We start from the raw sequence: 16,056 nt of genomic DNA on the forward strand, positions 1-16,056 counted from the left end.
CAACTTTGATCTCCAGCATCTGCAGACCTCACTTTCTCCTCCAGTGCCAGTATGTCCTTCCTGAAGTGTCGGGACCAAGACTGGACACAGTACTCCAAATGGGGCCTAACCAGAGCTTTATAAAGTCTTAGTAGTACATCTTTGCTTTTATATTCCAACCCTCTCGAGATAAGAGACAACATTGCATTCGCTTTCTTAATCACGGACTCCACCTGCATGTTTACCTTTAGAGAATCCTCGACTAGCACTCCCAGATCCCTTTGTGCTTTGGCTTTATTAATTTTCTCACCATTTAGAAAGCAGTCTATGCTTTTATTCTTTTTGCCAAAGTGCAAGACCTCGCACTTGCTCACGTTAAATTCCATCAGCCATTTCCTGGACCACTCTCCCAACCTGTCTAGATCCTTCTGTATCCTCCCCACTTCCTCAGTACTACCTGCCTGTCCACCTAACTTCGTATCATCGGCAAACTTCGCTAGAATGCCCCCGGTTCCCTCATCCAAATCATTAATATATAATGCGAACAGCTGTGGCCCCAGCACCGAACCCTGCGGGACACCGCTCGTCACCGGCTGCCATTCTGAAAAAGAACCTTTTATCCCAACTCTCTGCCTTCTGTCAGACAGCCAATCCTCAATCCATCCCAGCAACTCACTTCTAACACCATGGGCCCTCACCTTGCTCAGCAGCCTCCCGTGTGGCACCTTATCAAAGGCCTTTTGAAAGTCTAGATAGACCACATCCACTGGGTTTCCCTGGTCTAACCTACTTGTTACCTCTTCAAAAAATTCCAACAGGTTTGTCAGGCATGACCTCCCTTTACTAAATCCATGTTGACTTGTTCTAATCAGACTCTGCTCTTCCAAGAATTTAGAAACCTCATCCTTAATGATGGATTCTAGAATTTTACCAACAACCGAGGTTAAGCTGATTGGCCTATAATTTTCCATCTTTTGCCTTGATCCTTTCTTGAACAGGGGGGTTACAACAGCCATCTTCCAATCATCCGGGACCTTTCCTGACTCCAGTGACTCTTGAAAGATCTCAACCAATGCCTCTGCTATTTCCTCAGCCACCTCTCTCAGAACTCTAGGGTGTATCCCATCGGGGCCAGGAGATTTATCAATTTTAAGACTTTTTAACTTTTCTAGCACTATCTCTTTCGTAATCAACCTCTCTAGTTTTCACTTTTTATTCTGGTGGGCATAATTATGCCCATTTACTTAACCCATCAGTACCGCTCCGTAGATTGGTTGCACCACCCTTAGAATTTGCCATGTCACCTGTTGTTGTATTGTCTGAAAATTTGGCAAAAGTGCATTCCCTTGCTTCCTGCAAAATATTAACGTCGATTACAAAACATTTGTAGTACCAGGAGTGACCTTTGTTGAAGCCTTGATAAAACCTACCGATACAGATCACCATTTCCGAAAATCACTCCTGAAGACCATTTGTTATTTCCTGCCAAATATCAAATTTTCAAACTATGCTGATATACTATCCCCAATACCACGGACATTTATGTATTATCCTTATGCATGGTTCATTGCGAAATGCCTTCTGTTAGTTTGAACACTCTGATTGTTTCTGTTCCTTGCAATTAATGTGAGACTTTCTCGAAAAGTTCGAACCAATTTCTCAGAAATTATTTTCCTTTTCTGGAACCATGTCGCTTTTGCTTGATGAATCTGTGATTTTCCACGTGGACTGCTATTTTTAACTGAACAGTTGAATTGCTGCACTGTCTTCAGCAGGAGGTGTTCAGCAGTTTGTCTCACGGTTAAAAATGATTGGTCACGTTCCTTATTTTTCAAAACGTACGACACGTTGGCAGTTTTAGAATCCTCTTGTACTCTTTCCGAATTCAATGTCGTTTTGAAAAATTGAAACCAATTTTTCTACTACAATTCGAGTTACATCTTTTCGATTCCAAAGTGCAGTTTATCAGGACCAGGAGATTATATGGCCCAATTAATTTCTCTGACACTACTTCATTCCTGATGTGTTGGCATTCAATTCCTCCTCTATATTTTAAACATTAGTAGCTTCTTTGTGTTTTCTGAAAGAAACACTTAGATTCATTCAGTGCTCGGTGTTCATTTCCAGGCTATCAGATGAATTATGTAATTCCCATCTTGACTAGAATGTGTTATTGGCTGGGAGGATGGAAATGTTAATGGCAAGAAAGAAAATGACTGAGAATTCAATTTCAGAAACTGGACAATGGTGAGACTGTGATGAGCCGCCATATGCATTACTGATGTAACAATTGTCAATTGGCCAGAGAAGAGTATAGTCGATAATTGATCAATGACAAAAAAGATCTAGATGCCAACTCACGAGGCAAGATTATTTCACGCAAAGGAAAATGGTCAAAACTCAGAAATGAGGTAAAAGACATGACATTAGAATCCAGTGAACAGAGAAGGCAATGGAAATGAAGTCAACGATGCCAGGTGCAGATCATATTTTATTTCGGGTATTATGCAAAAGTAAAGTTTGTTTTCTTTGCACAGGTGCATGTGAGTAGTATCAGTGATGATTTGAGATAATTGCATCTCTAGAGGTCTGATGCATGTATAAATGCACATTACCTTTCCATACCTTGGCCACACACCAGTCAACGACCTTCAGCCTCTGCTGAAGACATTCATTCTCAGAAATGGCAAAAGCACCGATTTTGCTGTTGAAAGAGATTTACTATCCACTTCTCGCAGCTTTTAGTCTTCCAGGTAAACCATTCAATCAGTTTGTGTTTAATTGAGTTTCGTTTTACAATGTTAATTCCACATACTGTATGTCTTAGTGTTACAAGGACAATATCGAGAATCATGTCGAGACAATTTTTCCTATTCCCCTTTTCTCGAAGCATTAGAAGTTTAGCAATAATAATTCAACATAAGAGTCCTCTGAAAGTATGTCTGTTTATCTTAAGACAGTCCGACAATACCACATAGAATGATGACTGGAACGGCATATTAAATGCTTGGGTAAATTTTCTATTTTGTAAATCACTCAGAATGTGTTCAAAAGTATCTTTTCCTCTGTTTCAATCATGCATTGCAATATTAACGATCATTTCTGTTTCTCTGACAGCGAACATGATGACTATTTTAATTCATTTCCGAGGAAACTGTGGTCTTTCCAACTGCATTTCGGCTTACATGGTGGCCATGGCAACGTCGGATATATTGGTTATTATCAATAGTATTATAGTGTATCGTATTTTGAGTTATCACTTCCCATTTTCCTTCTTGTCCCACACACCTGTGTGCAAGCTCATTGTATACATGATTACCATCGGTCTGGATCGAACTGTTTGGTTCACCGTTTCCTTCACATTTGACAGATTTGTGGCGATCTGCTGTCAGAAGTTTAAGACAAAATATTGCACAAAGAAAACTGTAATCACAATATTAATAATCATCTCCGTTCTGATCTTATTAAAGAACATCCCGCTTTTGTTTGCATATGAACCAGAGCAAATCATTAATCAAATTGAATGGGGCTGCCAGTCAAGTGTAACTTTCTTTGCTTCATCTCCCGGAATAGCGTTTGTCTGGTTCTACAGCATCTGGGTTGCTTGGCTTCCATTTCTCCTAATTTTCTTGTTTAATTCTTTAACCATCCACCGTGTTGTCGTGGCGAATAGGACTCCAGGGCCATAGAACTGAGAAGCCAAAACAATCAGGGATGGAAAACCGGAGGAAGTCCATAATTTTATTGTTCTCGGTATCAGGCAGTTTCATATTGCTTTGGTTGACGCACTCGGTGAGTTTGGTCATTACCAGATTGTCACACCCTAACTATTCCCGAGGTGACTTTAGCAACCCTGAATACATCGCGACTGAAACAGGAAATATGTTGAAGTTGTTGAGTTGTTTCCTGAACTCATGCATTTATGCAGCAACCCAGAACAAATTCAGAGAAGAGCTAAACAACGTGGCGAAATCTCTATGGAAGAAAACAAATCATATCATGTGGAAAAGCCGTGGACAAGACAATATATTTTAGACGAATCTCTTTGTAGCTGAAACTGAATATCACATCATTTTTCTTCGTCCCTCGGCATGGAGCAGACCTTCTTGCGTTAGTCTTGAACCGCTTTGTTATGTGTAAATCATCGAAGCTGCCTTCGATTCAAAACTTGTTTTGTGCAAAAAAAATGCTTTACGCAGATATTCCTTCGATGATTGATTGGACATTTAATGTCGATTTTACATACTGCTTTTCAAAAAACAAACAACAAAAAAACATTTACAGCCCAGGAACAGGCCCTCCGGTCCACCAAGCCTGAGCCGATCCAAATGTACTATCTAAACCTGTTGGTCAATTCCTAAGCATCTGTATCCCTCTGCTCCTCACCTACTCGTGGGTCTGTCCAGACGCATCTTAAATGAATCCATCGTGCCTGCCTCTACCACCTCTGCTGACAACGTGTTCCAGACGCCCACTACCATCTGTGTGAAGGTCTCGCCGAGTATATACCCCTTACACTTTCCACCTCTCACCTTGAAAGCATGACCTCTCGTTATTGAATCCGTCACCCTGGGACAAAGCTTGTCTCTATCCATGCTGTCTATACACTTCATGATTTTGTTTACCTCAATCAGGTCTCCCCTCAATCTCCCTTTTTCTAATGAAAATAAACCTAACCTACTCAACCACTCTTCATAGCTAGCACCTTCCATACCAGGTAACATCCTCGTGAACCTTCTCTGCACCCTCTCCAAAGCGTCCACATCCTTTTGGTAATGTGGCGCCCAGAACTGTACACTGTACTCTAAATGCAGCCGAACCAAACTCTGTAAAATTTTAACATGACTTGCCAGCTCTTATACTCAATACCCCGTTCGATGAAGGCAAGCAAAGCATATGCCTTTTTGACCACTCTAACCACCTGTGCAGCAACCTTCAGGGTTCAATGGACCTGCACTCCCAGATCTCTCTGCTCATCACCTTTTCCCAAGGCTCTTCCATTCATTGTATAATTTTTAATTTTTTTACTTGAAAGTTTTGCATTTGTTTGCATATATATGTCTGTAATCTCAAAGATCAATGCTTTGTTTTTAAAAAAAGGCATTAGAGGCGACATTTGATGTGTTAATAAATTAATCCATTGCAGATACACAGATCCAATGCTACAGTTTAAAATCCCGGTCAAGTTTATGTACGTCTTGAAAATAATTAATGGCATTGCTGCTGCAAACTTGTGTACTGCACATTTTATGTGAATACGACATGAAAGGAACTCGACTATCTGACAAAATAACTCATTGAAACGGTGTATACGGCTAAAAAAAAAACAACAAACAAAATGCCCTTCCTTGGTAGCCTGGTGATTGCATAATAATGAGATTAAAAAAATATTAAATAGACGTAGCTGACAATTTCTAAAAGTTATCTCACAGTACACATGGCATACGATTAAAGCATTCAGTGATGAGTGCACTGAGGAACCGTGGAATCATGGAAATATCGAAAATACGAGTAATCTTTCACCTCAGTGCTTTTTTCCCGCATTCCTCCGATGCCGTTTCATCCCTATGTCCCTCAGAAATACCCATGACTACTTCTTGAACGCATTGAGTGTCTTGATATGACACTTAATGCCCACTCCTTGATGTCTGACTGAAATTGTACAGTGCTGTCTTCTTTATATGTGACCAGGGGAAGGGCATTTAGGTTTCCTTCTTGCAGGTATAATTTTCAATACACTTATGGTTTCAGTTAATTGGATGACCTGAATATCTAAGAGAGTAACAGAGTCACACAGTGCGGAAGCAGAATCTTCTGTCCAACCAGTCTTTGCTGATTATTATCGGGCAAATGGAAGTCAATGATCAGAAGTGATGGGAGACGCAGGGAAGAGTTGTCTGCCAGACAACCGTTATACCACAAGACAGAATTAAGAAATTCGGCTCATCCACCATACAATCATGGCTGATATGTTTCTGCACGCCATTAGCAGACCTTCTCCCAGTCAGACATGAATCCCTTTGTCACATGCAAATTATCGAAGCTACGTTCGATTCGACAGTTTCTTGAAGAAATTTCACAGACAACCAAATACTGAAACAAGTATTTCAACTTTATAGCCCGTAGCAAACAAAATAAAACCTCCGAAGTCCGTAAGTTCAGCCTGAGAGTGGAATTTCACTCTTAGAACATAGAAAAGTACAGCACAGAATAGGGCCTTTGCCCAAGATGTTGTGCCAAGGTTAATCCTAATTTAGTAAATATAGTAACATAACCTATGCAACCCTCAACTCACTGCTATCCATGTGCATGTCCAGCCGTCGCTTAAATGTCCCTAACAACCACAGCTGCCAACACATTCCATGCATTCACAACTCTCTGCATAAATAACCTACCTCTGACATCTCCTTTATACCTTCCTCCTAATATCTTCAAACTATGACTCCTCATAACAGTCAGCCCTACCCTGGGGAAACGTCTCTGGCTATTGACTCTATCTATTCCACCCATTATCTTGTATACCTCGATCAGGTCACCTCTCTTCCTCCTTCTCTCCAGAGAGAAAAGATCGAGCTTATTCAACTTTTCTTAAGAAGGCAAGCCCTCCAGTCCAGGCAGCATCCTGGTAAACCTTCTTTGCACCCTGTCCAAAGCCTGTTTTTCTTTCCTATAGTGGGGTGATCAGAACTGGACACAATATTCCTAGTGCGGTCTCACCAGGGACTTGTAGAGCTATAGCAAAACCTCGATGCTCTTAAATTCGATACCCCTGTTAATGAAAGCCAAAAGACCATATGCGTTCTTAACAACCCTATCCACTTGGGTGGCAACGTTGAGGGAACTATGTTTTGGCACTCCCAGATCCCTCTGTTCCTCCACACTGCCAAGAATCCTGTCTTCAATCCTATAATCAGCATTCAAGTTCAATCTTCCAAAATACATCATTTCGCATTTATCCAGGTTGAACTCCATCTGCATTTTCTCAGCCCAGCTCTGCATCCTGTCTATGTCGTGCTGCAGCCTGCAGTAGCCCTCTATACTATCGACGACATCTGCACATTTTCTAACCCACCCCTCAATCTCCTCATTCAAGTCATTTGTAAAAACTACAAAGTGCAGAGTCCCAAGAACAGAGCCCTGCGGGACCCCACTCAACACTGACCTCCAGGCAGAATACTTTCCATCTGCAACCATTCCCTGGCTTCAGCCAGCTATTTCGGAATCCAGATAGCCAAATCTCCGTGTATCCCATACTTCAGACTTTATGAATGACTCCACCATGGTGAACCTTATCATATGCCTTGCTCAAGTCAATATATGCCACATCCACCGTTCGATCTTCATCGACATTTCTTGTCAACTCTTTGAAGAAATCAATAAGATTTGTGAAGCATGACCTGCCCCTCACAAAACCACACTGACTGCCTTTAATCACACTATGCTTTGCCGAATACTCATAAATCCCAATCCTGAAAATTCTTTCCAAAACCTTACTGACCACAGACGTCAGACTGACTGGTCTGTAATTGCCAATGTTTTCCCTATTCCCCCTCTTGAAAAGAGGAACAGCATTCGCCTCCTTCCAATCCTCCGGTACGACTCCCGTGGAGAGTGAGGATGCAAATATCCACGCCAGTGGCTTAGCAACCTCCTTTCTCCCTTCCCGGAGGAGCCTAGTATAAATCTGGTTTGGACCTGGGGACTTATCAATCTTAATGTTTTCCAAAAGTTTCAGCACCTCAACCTCATCAATCTTGATCTGGTCAAGACTGTATCGCAGCTCCTCTAAGTTTTCATTTACAGCAAGTTCGCTTTTCTAGGTGAAAAGTGAAGCAAAAAACTCATTTAGGGCTTCCCCTGTCTGCTCAGACTCCACACACCAGTTCCCTCCGCTATCCCTGATTGACCCTACCTTCTTCCCAAATTGTGGAGGAATTTAGCTCCGATTCCAAGTAATGCTGCCTGCCTTTGAATTTACCGACTGTTTGATTGTTAAACCATATTGTTCTCTGAATGTCTGAGACTGAGGCATCCTGAAATTATATTCTTATGCAATTTTCTATCCATCACGTCTCTCATGTGAAACTGTGGATGGTCATTTCAACACGTTCATTCATTTTATCGATCAGTCCGATGGAGCCACCAAGTTTTCAGCTTGCTTTCATATCAGAAGTAGCTCCTCTGTTACATTGTACCTTCGGCATTGAATATCACTTTAAAGCACAGGTTTCGTTTCACTTAATCCCTTTGCGCCAGAACATTTCTTCCCCAGACCATCTTATTTAACCAATACTAATGAGTCAGCAGGTTATCAAGCAACGTTATTGCGTCTTGCAGAAAGCAGCAACCATATGTTGCATCCCAGAAACAGCTGATTGCTTTCGATTCCTGTATGTCAGTTTGTCATTGTCCCTTAACAATTTATTTTGGAAAAAGTCCCTTGATGAAAATTACACCAATCTGCATTTAATTTGGCTACTTATTAAGAAACCTCACAGTTATTCGAATGCTGAGAAATTACTTCAACTTTATTGCATATAGCAACAAAGCTGAGAATCCTGAAGTGAGCAAGATAAATCTCAGAACTTACCTTAGATACTTACGTTGGATTAAAGGTATGATGCTAACCAACACTGTCTGTCTTTGGTGTCCATTGATAGATCCCTGTGCAATGCTCTTCTCCAGAGTTCAGCTATCGATGAATTCTGTTGTTGTCCTATTATACAGAAATCCATACTTCAGTCTATAGAGACATAGTGTTGATAATCATTCAGATTCTTTCATTCAAATGATTAATTACTTTATCAGCGTTCTCAAGTCTGCAGCTTGCTTTCTGATCAGAAATAAGGCCCTGCCCTTAACGCATGTCTTTTTTCATTTGTGAGATGTCGGCATTTCAGTTCAGCCAGCATGTCTTCAACAGCTCTAATTGCCATTGAGAAGGTGGTGGTTTGCTCCTCTTTTGAACATTTGCATCTCATCTACAGTGGGTTGATCACAATGCGATTGAGGAGGGAATTCCACGATTTTCACACAGCGAACGTGAAGGAATGGGTTGTGAGGGTTGTGAGTGGCTTGGAGGGGAATTTGAAGATGTTGGCACTCCCATACATGTGCTGTCCTTGTCTTTTTACTTGAAAATGGTCATGGAACGTGATGGAACGTGATGACTGAGGATTTTTGCTGAATGTCTGCAGTGTGTCTTGTAGGTGGTATGTACTGCTGCGATTGCGAGTTGATGGAGGAGGGAGTGGATGCATGTGCATGTCATACCAAATAAGTGGGCTGCTTTTTCCTGTAGAGTGGTGAACGTCTTGACTGGCTTTGGAGCTACACACATCCAGGCAATTGGAAAGTTTTCTTTCTGACTCCTGATTTTGTTCATTGCAGAAAAGGTGTTCCAAGCTCCACATCTGCGGCCTTTGTGGTATGTAAAGGAGAATGACCATCCTTCTTGGAATAAAAACTGAATCACCCCAAGGGGATTGTCATACCCTATCATGTTTTGAAAGGACTATGAAAAGTGGTGTCATCCTGTTTTTCAGCAACTTCTAATAGGCAAATGAAATAAATCCCTGACACACATTTTGCGATACACGAATAACAATTTATTTACCTGACACGAATATTGAGCACACCATTCCCCTGTATCTACTATTCACGAGAAATAAAACGCAAGATTGAAATGGTATGCTGGTTTTATTACTGCCTGAGTTTTTCCAAATACCTGAAATGTATGCCAAGTACAGAAAAAGATCAACCACACCCCTATGTAGTCCAGGCCAGGAGAAAGGCTTTTTTTCTTTAGCTAGACGTTTTCCTAAATACTGAATGACCTTGTATTGTTAATTCATGTGCTACATGCAACACCACCTGTCTATAACCCCATGGTAATACAACTTGATGAACCTCTGCCTATTTCTGATCCGCATAATATTTGATAGTTTGCATTTCCTGATCAGGATATCATTTTTAAGATCGTAACATTCGGGAATACACTTAGATGTTTGTATGTCAACGCTATTTGTTATAATTGCTTCAGTTTTTTCAACTTCTTGTTGTGACTGAGTTAATTGCTTTGCACGAAAAATATGTGCTTTTTCCTTCACTTATTCTCTTTCTGATTGAGTCACTGGGTCAGGCATGACCTCTTATAATTCAACTCCAACTTCCTTATCTGTATTCTGTGATTTTTTTTCTCCTGTTTCAACTGGTGGGTTTGTGACCTTGTTATCACACAGACAGGAGAAATCCCAGTGTATACTTCCTGGAATTCTTCAGTTGTCTGATTCTGTGCTGGCTATTCGACCACCGTGGGTAAGACTCCTACATCCTGTGGTAATTCCATTTCCTGTGTAGTACCAGGGCTGACCCCTGTTGAACCCGTATCAATAAAGATCGCCATTTCTAAAAATAACTCCTGAACACCATTTGCTATTTCCTGCCAAATATCAAATTCTCAAACTATGCTGATATACCTATCTCTGATACCATGGACACCTGTGTCTGTGCCTTTTTAGCATGGTTCCTTGTGAAACACATTCTGGTAGTTTGAACGCTCTGCTTTGACTGTTTCTCTTTCTTTCGATTATGATTTAGACTTCATCGAAAAGGTTAAAGGACGTTTTCAGCAATTGATTTATTTTTCTGGAGACACATTAATTTTGCTTGATTAATCTGTAATTTTCAAAGTGGACCGCTATTCTTTAATGAACAGTTGAATCTGCTGCATTTGTTTTCAACAAGAGATGGTCAGCAGATTGGCTCACGGTTAACATGGTTTGGTCACGTTCCCTTTTTTTTTCAAAAAGTATGACACATTGGCAGTTTTTGAAATCTCTGGTACTCTTTCCGAATTCAGTTTCTAGAACATAGAACACAGAGCTTAGAAGAATACAGCGTAGAACAGGCCCTTCGGCCCTCGATGTTGAGCCGACCTGTGAACTATTCTCAACTCGTCCCCCCACACTATCCCAAAATCATCCATGTGCTTATCTTTCATTTTGTGTTTGAAAAATTAAAACCAATGCACATACTACATCTGTAGTTACATCTTTTCGAATTCCAGGGTGTAATTTATTCGGAAAAGCGCAGCAGGTCAGGCAGCATCCAAGGAGCAGGAGAATCGACATTTCGTGCATGAGCCCTTCTTCGGAAGAAGGGCTCATGCCCGAAACCTCGATTCTCCTGCTCCTTGGATGCTGCCTGACGTTCTGCGCTTTTCCAGCAACACATTTTCAGCTCTGATCTCCAGCATCTGCAGTCCATATTTTCTCCTGTAATTAATTAGGACCAGGAGATTATATGGCCCAAATGAATTTCTCTGACAATACTTCTCTCCTGATGAGTTGACTTTCAATTCCTCCTGTATATTCTTATACATTGGTAGCTTCATTGTGTTTTCTGAAAGAAACACTGAGATTCATTCAAGTGCTCGATGTTCATACCCAGGCTACCAGATGGACAACATCAATTTTCAGCTTGAATAGAATGTATCACTTGTTGGGACGATGGCATTCTTAGAGTTATGGAAAATTACTGGTTTTGTTAAATAGGATGTGGAGAGCAGTCAATCTCCAAGATGGTAATCAATCGTTTAGAATTCCCTTGTCAATTTATCACGACTGGGTATTCGATTTCAGAAACTGGACAATGGTTAGACTGTGATGAGCTATCGTATGCATTACTGGCATAACAATTAGCAATTGGTCAGAGAAGAGCTCCGTCCATAAAGGGATCAATGACGAAAAAACGTAGATGCCAATTTCCAAGGCAAGTTTATTTCACACAAAGGAAAGCCGTCTAAATTCAGAAATGAGGTAAAGTACATGACAATAGAATCCAATGAACAGAGAAGGCAATGGAAGTGAAGTCAACGATGCCAGGTGCAGATTATATTCAATTTAGGATATTATGAAAAATAAAACTTTGTTTTAGTTTCACACGTGAATGCGAGTAGAATCAGTGATGATATGAGATAATTACATCTCTAGAGGTCTGGTGCATGTATAAATGCACATTACCTTTCCATACCTTGGCCACACACCAGTCACCGACCTTCAGCCTCTGCTGAAGACATTCATTCTCAGAAATGGCAAAACCACCGGTTTTGCTATTGAAGGAGTGTTACTATCCACTTCTCGCAGCTGTTAGTCTTCCAGGGAAGCCATTCAACCCGTTTGTATTAAATTGATTTTAGTTTTTTCTTGTTAATGCCACATACTGTATGTCTCTTTGCTTCCAGATCAACATCGAGTATCGGGTCAGTGCACTTTTGCCTTTTCCCTTTTTTTCTGGAAGCTTTAGTGGTTTAATAAGAATCATTCAAATGAATGTACTCGGAAAATATGTTTGTTGATCTTCAGACAGTCCGAGAATCCCATGTAGAATGAAACAGGAACAGCATGTTAAATGTCTGGGTAAATTTTGTAGTTTATAACTAACTCAGAATGTGTTCAAACGCTCTTATTAAGTACCTTCACCTCTGCTTCAATCATGCATTGCAATATTAACGATCATTTCTGTTTCACTGACAACGAACGTGATGACTATTTTAATTCACTGCCGAGGAAACTGTGATCTGTCCAAATGCATCTCGGTTTACTTGGTGGCCATGGCAACGTCGGATCTAATAGTTATTGTCAATAGTATTATAGTGTATCGTATTTTGAGTTATCACTTTCCATTTTCCTTCTTCTCCCACACATCTGTGTGCAAGCTCATTGCATAGTTGACTACCATCGGTCTGGATCTAACTGTTTGGTTCACCATTTCCTTCACATTTGACAGATTTGTGGCGATCTGCTGTCAGAAGTTTAAGACTCAACATTGCACTGAAAAAACTGCAATCACAATATTAATAATCGTCTCCGTTCTGACCTTGTTAAAGAACATCCCAGTTTTGTTTGCATATGAACCAGTGCAAATCATTAATAAAATTGAATGGGGCTGACGGTCAAGTGTAACTTTCATTGCTTCATCTCCAGGGACAACTTTTGTTTGGTTCTACAGCACCTGGGTTGCTTGGCTTCCATTTCTCCTAATTTTCTTGTTTAATTCTTTAACATCCACCGTGTTGTCGTGGCAAATAGAACTCGCATTGGACTCCAGGGTCACAGAACTGAGAGGCAAAGCAATTCCAGAATGGACAAACGGAGGAATACCATAATTTTGTTATTCTCGGTATCAGGCAGTTTCATATTGCTTTGGTCGACACATTCTGTGAGTTTGGTCATGACCAGACTGTCACACGGTAATTACTATCGCGGTGACTTTAACATTCCTGAATACATCGCGACTGAAACAGGAGGTTTGTTGAAGTTGTTGAGTTGTTTCCTGAACCCATGCATTTATGCAGCAACCCAGAACAAATTCAGAGAAGAGCTAAAAAACGTGGGGAAATCTCTATGGAAGAAAACAAAACATATTATTTGAAGAAAAGAACAGTGGACATGACAAATGTATTTTAGCCGACTCTCTTTGTAGCTGACCCGGAATTTCACAATGTTACCAACAGAGAATTATTTTGGTCCCTCGGTCTGTGCAAAAGCATGCTTTCAGCAGATATTCCTTCGATGTTTGATTGGACATTTGACCTCGATTTTGCATATTTTTAATATTAATTTTGGATGAACGTTTTGCATTGCATGGAAAAGCTATCCGTATTTTCAAAGGTCAATGTTTATTAAAAAATAGCATTAGAGGTGACATTTGACGTTTAAATGAATACATCCAAAACGGATTCCCGGATCCAATGCTCCAGTTTAAAATCCCGGTTATGTCTGGAAAAAATACTCAATGATATTGCTGCCACAAACTCGTGAACTGCCCCGGACTATCTGACAAAGTAACTCATTAAAACCTTATGTATTGCTAAAGAAACACAAAGAAAATGTCCTTCCTTGGTATCCGAGTGATTGTAAAATACTGAACTTTGATTTTAAAAAACTTGAACACACGTAACCAACAATTTCAATAAATTGATCTCACAGTACACACAGGTATGATGACTAAAATTATTCAGTGAAGAGTGCACTTAGGAACCGTAGATTCGTGGTAATATCAAAAATATGAGTGATCTTCTACCTCAGTGCTTTTTATTTCTGCATTATTCCTGTACCCCTTCGTCCTTATAGCCCTTACAAATACGCATGTCTACTTCTTGAGCGCATTGATTGATTTGACATCGAATCTGTATTGTGCCAGAGAACTGCACAGAGAAACAAACAGTAAAGGTGGAAGAACGCAGCATGGCAGGCAGTGTCAGGTGGTGGAGAATTTAACGTTTCGGAGTACTACACAGTCTCTGTTTGAAAACTCTCTCATCATCTCAGTGCTGAACGCTCTACCCTGTGTTCGTAGACTGTGACCCATGGTTCCAGCTCGCAGTGACATTGTGGGAAATCTGAGCAACTTATTTTTTTTTCTCAATCAAATCCTAATATTTCCATTAGATCCAACGAGGGGATAGTTGAGTCACTGTCCAAGCCAGTATTTAATGCCCAATTGTTGTTGTCTGACTGAAATTGTCCAGTGCTGTCTTCATATATGTTACCAGAGGAAGGGTATTTAGGTTTGTTCACCTACCTTTCCTCATACAGGTACAATTTCAGTGCACTTATGCTCTCAGTTAATTAGATGACATAAACATGTAACAGACTCACAGATTCACACAGCACGGAAGCAGAATGATTGGTGCAATGAGTTTTTGCCGATCATCATCAGGCAAATGGAAGTCAATCATCAGTAACGATGGAAGACCCAGGGAAGAGTTGTCTGCCAGACAACCGTTAGACTACAAGAAATAGAAACAGAATTTGGAAATTCGGCTCATCCACCATTCGCTCATGGCTGATATGCTTCTGCACGCCATTAGCAGACCTTCTCCCAGTCAGGTATTTGTTCTATGCAAATTATCGAAGCTGCCTTCAATTTGACAGTTTCTTTAAGAAATCTCACAGACAATCAAATACTGAAACAACTATTTCAACTTTATGGCACATAGCAAACAAAATGACACCTCTCAAGTCTGCAAGTTCAGTCTGAGAATGAAATTTCACTCTCACCAAGTTAGTGGAGGAATTTAGCTCCAATCTTAAGTAATACTGCCTCCCTTTGAATGTGCCTATTGTTTGATTGTTAAACTGTATTGTTCTGTGAACGTCTGAGACTGAGGCATCCTGACATTGAATTTTTATGCACGTTTCTGTCCTTCAGGTATATGGTGTGAATCTATGGATGGTCTTTTCGACACGTTCATTTACTTCATTGATCACTGCGATGGAGCCACCATGTATAAAGCTTGCTTTCATATCAGAAGTAGCTCCTCTGTTACATTTTACCTTTGGCATTGAATATCTCTTTGAAGCGCAGCTTATGCTTCTGTTAATCCCTTTTCCTCACGACATTCTTTCTCCAGACGATCTTATTGAACTGATAGTCATGAACCAGCGGGTTATCAAGCAATGTCATCTCCTGTGTCACAGAAAACAGCATACAAAGGTTGCATCCCAGAAACAGCTAATTGCTTTCAATTCCTTTATGATAGTTTGTCAACGTCCCTTAACAAGTTACTTTGGAAAAAAAGTCTCTTCGAGTAAATTACCCAAATCTACATTTCATTTGGCTGTTTATTAAGAAGCCTCACAGTTGAATAAAGGCTGACACAATTACTTCAACTTCATTGGATATTTACACTAAGCTGAGAGTCCTGATAAGAGCAAGTTAACCCTCAGAAGCTACGTTTTCTATTACCCGATTGATGGTGGATTCAGGCTATGATTCCAACCAAGATTGTCTGGCGTTTTGTGTCCATTGATAGACCCATGTTCAGTGTTGTTCTCCAGAGTTCAGCTATCAAAGAATTCTGTTGTGGCCCTATTGTCCAGAAATCCGTACTTTAGGTCTATAGAGACATAATCATTTCGATGGTTTCATTCAAATGATTAATAACTTTTTCAACGTCCTCAAGTCTGCTCTTTGTTTCCTCATAAGAAGTAAGACCCCTGTTCCTTAATGCATGTTTTTATTCATTTGTGGGATGTCAGCATTTTTGTTTGACCAGCACTTATTGAACAG

General features: G+C 40.4%; 1 pseudogene; it reads left to right on the forward strand.

The window, feature by feature from the left end:
• Positions 1 to 2,662: 2,662 nt before the first annotated feature.
• On the forward strand, positions 2,663 to 4,014 carry LOC148142446 (putative G protein-coupled receptor 139; annotated as a pseudogene).
• The last annotated feature ends 12,042 nt before the right edge of the window (positions 4,015 to 16,056 follow it).

The sequence above is a fragment of the Chiloscyllium plagiosum genome, unplaced genomic scaffold, assembly GCF_037043375.1.
Source record: "Chiloscyllium plagiosum isolate Xiang-an unplaced genomic scaffold, Cpla_swu_hap1 HiC_scaffold_29, whole genome shotgun sequence".
NCBI classification, from domain to species: Eukaryota; Metazoa; Chordata; class Chondrichthyes; order Orectolobiformes; family Hemiscylliidae; genus Chiloscyllium; species Chiloscyllium plagiosum.